Raw genomic sequence first — 6969 nt, 5'->3', positions numbered from 1 at the left:
AACTAAAGTGACCAGTTGTGAGCCATCATTCCAACACTGGGAATCCAACCTGGGTCCTCTGCAAGAGCGGCCTTTTTTTTTTTTTTTTTTTTTTTTTAAAGATTTATTTATTTATTATATGTAAGTACACTGTAGCTGCCTTCAGACACTTCAGAAGAGGGCGTCAGATCTTGTTGTTACGGATGGTTATGAGCCACCATGTGCTTGCTGGGATTTGAACTCCTGACCTTCGGAAGAGCAATTAGGTGCTCTTACCCACTGAGCCATCTCACCAGCCCCAAGAGCGGCCTTTTTAAAATGAGGTGTCAAAAACATAGAGAGACCTCACCTAAGTGTCTGGGTTTCTGGCTTCTCTGGGAAAATGAGCCGCTCCTATCGTATTCATTCCTTTCACCGGATGAGGGCAACCCACCAGGCCTTAGTAGGCCGAGGCTCAGGCTGCTCGCCCTTGGGTCACAGCCCCGCCCCCAACTGGGTTCCAGCACTGAGGCCAAGGCTTCATTCCCATTTGTTACTGCTATCATGAAAGCTTCGTGGAAATGAAGTCATCCTAATAACTATGTTTCTGTCGAAACGGAAATTAAATGTCTCTTGATTCAAATTATCTGTCCCATCTGGGTCACGATGTCAAAAATAAAACTCCTTGGGTTGCTTTCTGGGCGTGGATTCTAGGAAGGTGGGCCAGGGGAGGTCACAGCTGGGCTCTGGATACCTGCCAGCTGCCATCTCCTTCTCCCCTCTTCTGTTGGTCCTCTCTGTGAGGGGTTAGGAGAAACCATTCCACCTCCCTTTCCAGGTGGCTGCCGAAGTGGTCCTTAGCTATCTGTCCATTAAAGGTTAGTAACTTTTAATTGGTACAAAGCTGCTGTGGAGAGATGGGTGTATGAAGAGAAGACTGATTTTTGTGTGGAGCTGAAACATGGATTTGGAAGGAAATTGGAAGGGAAATGGCTTAGGAGACATCTAAGTCCTGTTGTGAACGACTCTCACACCCCGACACCGGTGCTAGGACCCCACTGCTCACAGGATCTCAGTTGTCAGGTTCGAGTTCTGACTTGGGCAGCTATTACCCTTACCCTGTCTGATACTGTTTCTCTACCATTGTGGGGACAGAAACGTCTAGACTCTAGACTCCAGAGTCTAGACAAACTTAGAAAAACGCACGGGGGAGCCCTGGGGAAATCTGGAAAGCGCCTTATACAGGCTGGGACTTTTCTGGTTTCTTTTCCAAAAGTTTTTCTTCTTAACTCAGTCCAAGGCTAAGACCCTCCCCTCAGTGTCGCAATTCTGCCCCTTCCTACACACCAAAGCCTGCGCCGCGTCAGGAAGGCGGGGACTCGAGTGGCGCGGCGAGGATCCGGCTCCTGCGCTCCCAGTCCCGCAGCTGGCGCGGTAGGTGTGCCTGCAGCTAGTGCGCCCCGGCTCCAGGCCCGGCCCGGCGACCTGAGGGCGCCCGGAGGGTGTGCGCGCCCGGGACAGCAGGGTGCGGCGGCGCGCGGTGCGTGCCAGGACGCGGACGGTGCAGAGGAAGGAGGATCGTGCCACGGAAGACCGTGCAGCTGCAGCTGCGTGCACCCTGAAGCCGGGTGGGAGCTCGCGCTGCTCCTGCATAGCCGTCGCTTCCTGCCAGAACCCCGCGGCTCTTCAAGGTAAGTGGTCTGGCGTCCCCTGTCCCCGGACACACGCCCCGCGCGACCCAGACTGCGCCCGCTGCGCTCCACGACCCCTGCTAGCGCCGCGTCCCTGCAGAGGCTGCGGCAGCCTGAGCCGGGCGTCCGGAGGGTCGGGGAAGGAGGGTACCGGTTCTTGTTTTCCAGCTCTGGGGACTAAGGAGACCGTAGAAGGGGGACCTCGTCGTCCTTGAGACTCAGGTGGTGCAGACCCTCGCAGCTGTCCTCAGACGGACGCTGCGGTCCTGGGTGCAGCTCGCGGGACTGGGGGGCGCCTCCTGGCTGGCTTACAAGACTACCTACGTATCGCTCTCTTTCATTTTGCAAACATCGCGCCTGGTTCCCAGCCCGCACCTCCCTCCTGGCTGAAGTTTCTAGAGCTACGATGGGATGCGACCTTGGGCAGAGGGAGGAGGGCTGCCCTGGATCCGTGAGCTAGGCGCTGGCTGAGGATACTTTGCCAAGCCGACTTGCCTCTTGGTTAGCTCTCCTCCCCTCCCCATCTTCTTTAAGGTCAAATCTTTGACCCCAGAACTTTGTCGCCGCAGACTGACTAATTACAGACAGGAGCAGAAAAGTCCATGCATTCTACACTTGGCTGGAGCCTACTCTCACCGTGCTGCCCTAGGCTGCAGAAAACCAGACCACTACTTCCCAAGCATCCTGGGATACAGACTTGTAGGACAGGGATGGGCGTTTTCCAGGAGATAGAGGCTATTCCATTTCAAGGATGACCTCTGAGGCTTGTGCAAAGTCCTATGCACCAAACAGGACCAGGGGAGAATCACCTGCAGCCAGTGATGGAGTTACAGCCAAGAGAGAAGGCATCTCTAGTTTAAAGTGCAATCCCGGAGGACCTACCTGAGTAAACCAAATCGGGCTCCTTAGCTTCTCAAGGCAAGGCACAGAAAAGCGTGTTGCTTCCCAAGGAAGCAGAAGTGGGGTCCACTCTGGCATTGCCTTTGAAGTCCAGCCTCCTACCTCAAGGAGGCGTGATGTGTCTCAGGGACAGTGAGTTGTGGGAATGATGTAAGAGCCAGAGGGAAATCACAAAAGTTCAGAACCAGACATCAGGCAAGGTTTTCAGCTACAAAGGTAAACAGAACCGTACACTGGCTTCAGGAAGCTTGCATTCCAGTGGCCAAGATGGAGTGAATCGCATCACTCCGGTGTAGAGTTCTGCTGAGTTCTCTGATTCTAAACGTGCGTTCCCCGAGAACTGGGGATGGGCTGAGCGTCAGTTTGAAGGCTGAAAGCTAACTGGTTAGATGGTGGGTTGACTTTCAGATGGAAGCAGCCCGTGAGAGGACCCTGCCCAGCAGCCAAGTCCTGTGCAGGAACTGAAAGTCTTTGTTTGCGGAGGAGGACCAGAAGCCCAATGGGCATGGCCCTTAGCGCTGCATTCCGCTGACTGGGCTCATCAGTGTCTTCCTCTCTCAGCCATGATGTTGGCCTATTAGAGGCCCCTGTCTAGGCCAAGTGCACAGAGAAAAACAACAACGTGACAGGAGCCGTCTTCCTACACCTTTGTTCAGGGTTCAGAGCAATGGTTCTTTCCTATGCTGTTTCCTGCTGTCACATCTAACTCGCAGCTTGCAAAAAACCTTTGCTCAGCATTCAAGGAAATAACGCATTGGAAGTGGTGGCTCATCCAGTCCTGTGCAGTTGGATCCATGTTGTGGGAAAGAGGATGTGGGGTGGGGGGGTGGGGGTGCCCACATAGCATCGGACCTGGCCCCTGCCAACCTTTCTAGCCTCATTTCCGCCTTCCTACCCCTCCCTTGGCCTTCTGCAACTGCAGTGTGCCACTCCACATTACAATCGAGGCAGTTCCTCTAGCACATGCTGCCTGTGCGCCCGGCACTCTGTCTACCCTCCACGTCCTCACGCAGCGAATGCACGTGCTTTGCCACCAACCTCAACCGTAAGCTTGGGCTTCTCCACAGATGATCTTCTTTTCCACATGAGTTAAAGGCTGCCTTTCCTTTGTTTCCAGTGGCCTTGGGACGTGTGCCTATAGTGATGAGCCTCCGTGGCACTGAGGACCCCTTATGCTGGACTCTCCGGTCATATTTGAATCTCGGGGGAGGGGGAGGCTGGCACAGAGCAAGAACACATAGAAAGTGCTCAATAGATTATTTTTGGGATGGGAATCATCTAGTATTTCTTCTTCTTTTTTTTTTTTAATGGAGGAGGGAAGCGTACGAGCATCTTTCAGAATCTGATGAAAATTAGGGGTCCTCGTCTCTAGAGCATGTAACTTTACAGTGTCATGCATGCAGTTCCCGCTTGACTCACCCCATTTCCCAAACCTTGGGGACTGTAATTTTCCAGAAAACAGAGGTCAGAGAGGTACAGTAACCTCTGCGTTCCCACAGCTAGTTAAGAGCAAAGATTCCAGACTACTGACTCTCAGGCTCAGGCTCAGGCTCCCTCTGGTATGCCCAGCCTCTCTGAGCCACGCAGCAGCCTCGCTCTATACTGACATTTTGTGAAGGTCACTATTCATGACTACAAGATGGATAATCTTGGATTGTCTCAGTTCATCATGAGCCTAAGGTAGAACAGGAGGGGAAGTCTTATTATGGGCAGAGTTGACAATTAAGAAGACAGATGATCCATCTCCCTGTCCCGTTTGCGTCCCTTGGCCCACGACTACATTTGTTTTAGCTGAAGGAGGAACACACATACTTCAGTTATCATCTGAGCCCTGGATTGGGCCTGATGGGCCAGGCGGTGAGAACAGAGGCTCAACTATTGGCTCCCTGCAGAGCATGTTAAGAAGGGGATAGGGCGCTTGCTGCCGCCCCATGCTTTTTGCAACAGGATGCTTGCTTCAGGCTCGCCCATTCTGGTGTGCATCAAAATTTCATCATGCCTCTGTTATGTGCCAGGCACTGTGCTGGTCCCAATCTCTTAAGAGTGTGTTCTGTAGCAGAAAGAAGTGGCATCTTCACTCTCTCATGCCTAGGGAGGTGAGAGATAGATAGTACTTCTGGGTCTGTAAATATGCGCTAGCTCATAAAACTCAGAGCTCAGGGCTGGCACTGTAGACTAGAGGTTTGTTCCCAGCACTGCAAGGAAGCAGAAGAATAAGACCCAGAGAAGCTGACCTTGGTGTGCATTACATCATCTGAAAGGGGGCCTGCACTCTCTTCGTGGTGAATGGATTTGATAACAGTACTTTCTCACTTATATTTGGAGGGATCATGCCAACACAGCTGCTGCAGATGCACTCAATTCTAGGTGTGAAATAGGAGCAACTAGACATAAGAATCGTGTAAATGTACTTGGGAGGCAGAGACAGGCGGATTTCTGAGTTCAAGGCCAGCCTGGTCTACAAAGTGAGTTCCAGGACAGAGAAACCCTGTCTCGAAAAACCAAAAAAAAAAAAAAAAAAAAAAGAATAATGTAAATGTACGTCGTCCACCCGGCACCCTCAGTCCTTACAGCCATGTTTGGGTTGGTTCCTCAAAATCTCCAGTGCACAGAGGAGGAAATGAAAGGTAGAAAGGTCGGTCACTGTGTGGGGGATCTTGGAAGTAACCCTGGGATTGGGCTGAGCTGTCTAGCCCTGGACCTCAGGCAGAGAGACCCACTCCGTGCTCTTCTTGTGGTAGAGGAAATGGGAGGAGGCTAGAAGGCCAAGGCAGTGTGGGATGGGAGCCCAGACACACTGCTGGTCAGCTGTGTGCTTTACAGCTGAAGCCGAACTTCTCTGTGCCTTGGAGTCTCCTGGGTGAAGGGTGGACTTCAGGGAAGGCTTCTGTTAGGCCTGCCAGGGAATGGCTTCTGGTCTCCACAGATGACAGAGAAGAGCGTTCCTCCTCTAGAAATACACCGGTCATATTTCCAAATAAAGTAAATGTGGTCCCAGGACTTCAGGTAGGTATTCAGGCGATGCTCAGACGGCTGGGGCTCACTGGTCCTAAGGAAAGGTATTTTTGCTTTAAGAAAAAGTGCCCACTGGGTTTTCTCCTAGGAGCCCTCGACTGTCTTGCCTGCTTCTAGCCCACAATGGACTTTCTGGGGACATAGGCAAGGTCAGGGAAAACAAAAAGTCCCAGGCCCTCTCTCTCAGTTTTTCCCTAGAGTAAAAATAAATACAAATTATTGGCTCCCAATTATACATGAGTATGTGTAAATGCATTGTGAGTGTGCATATATACATGTGAGTCTGCATGTATGTGTGTTTATGTGTGTATGCACAGTATGTATCCATGTATGTGTGTGTGTGTGTGTGTGTGTGTGTGTGTGTGTGTGTGTATTTGTGTCTGCTGAGTTTCCTTTAGTATAGATTTCTGGCTTTGACTTCAAGTGACAAAGTGAGCTGTGGCATGGGGAGAGTTTGTTTCATGAAGATGGAGAACAGCCCTTGACTCCCCTTCCACAGTGGTATGGCCGCATGAACATCTTCTCACAGGACACTGGCCGGAGCTCTCAGGAGTTCCTACCCGCTCCACTCATTGCCTGTTCCTTGCCTCAACCTTCCACCTCGGAGGGTGTAGCCCTTCTAATCTTTGGGGAAATTTTAGAAGATACAGTTTCAAGTTGGGTGAATGTAGAGTTTGATGGGGTCCAGTTACGTCATTGGGTATGTGTGGAGGAAGGGTATTTTTATCATTTTTGATAAAATTTTTTCTTTAGTGTTTGACTTTTTATTGCATTTCAATTGATTTAGTGTGTGTGTGTGTGTGTGTGTGTGTGTGTGTGTGTTCACCAGTACCATGGCATATCCTCTTCTCCTAACATGGATGCTAAACTTAGGTCATCCAGCTTGATGGCAGATACCTTTGCCTTGCTAGTGCTCCAATTTCTTTTTCTTTTTTCTTTTTTCTTCCTAACTAATTAATTTACTTTACCTCCCAATGGAAGTTTCCCTCCCTCCTCCTCTCAGTCCTCTTACCCTTCTCCCCCCCTCCTCCTGGTGTTTGAATTTTTAACATATTGTTTTCCTTTGTCGTTCATGGGATCTTTTAGAAAATAAATATCAAAGGTCACCAGCCACCTGCAGGGCTTGGAGGGGAAGAGAGGGCAAGTGGTGTCCAGTGCTTGTGAGCCATGCAGATTACAAGGGTTACTTGTCTTAAGCTTCCTCCAGCAGGCAGCTGATTACACTGAGGTAGGCTATTACACTGAGGTAGGCTATTACACTGTATTACACTGAGGTAGGCTATTACACTGAGGTAGGCTATTACACTGAGGTAGGGTATTACACTGAGGTAGGCTATTACACTGAGGTAGGCTATTACACCGAGGTAGGCTATTACAATGAGGTAGGCTATTACACCGGGGTAGG

At 50.7% G+C, this 6969-nt stretch overlaps 1 protein-coding gene across 1 annotated transcript in view; it reads left to right on the top strand.

Moving 5' to 3' along the window:
* Positions 1-1356: 1356 nt before the first annotated feature.
* Kank4 (KN motif and ankyrin repeat domains 4) overlaps positions 1357-6969 on the top strand; it is a 64526-nt gene continuing 58913 nt past the window's right edge. Inside the window, exon 1 of the mRNA XM_021200629.2 lies at positions 1357-1649. The gene's annotated coding sequence lies outside the window, so the exon portion shown is untranslated. The remainder of the gene's footprint in view (positions 1650-6969) is intronic.

The sequence above is a fragment of the Mus pahari genome, chromosome 6, assembly GCF_900095145.1.
Source record: "Mus pahari chromosome 6, PAHARI_EIJ_v1.1, whole genome shotgun sequence".
Taxonomy (NCBI): Eukaryota; Metazoa; Chordata; class Mammalia; order Rodentia; family Muridae; genus Mus; species Mus pahari.
Note: the sequence above shows the minus strand (reverse complement) of the source record. Positions and strands in the feature narration are given on the sequence as shown.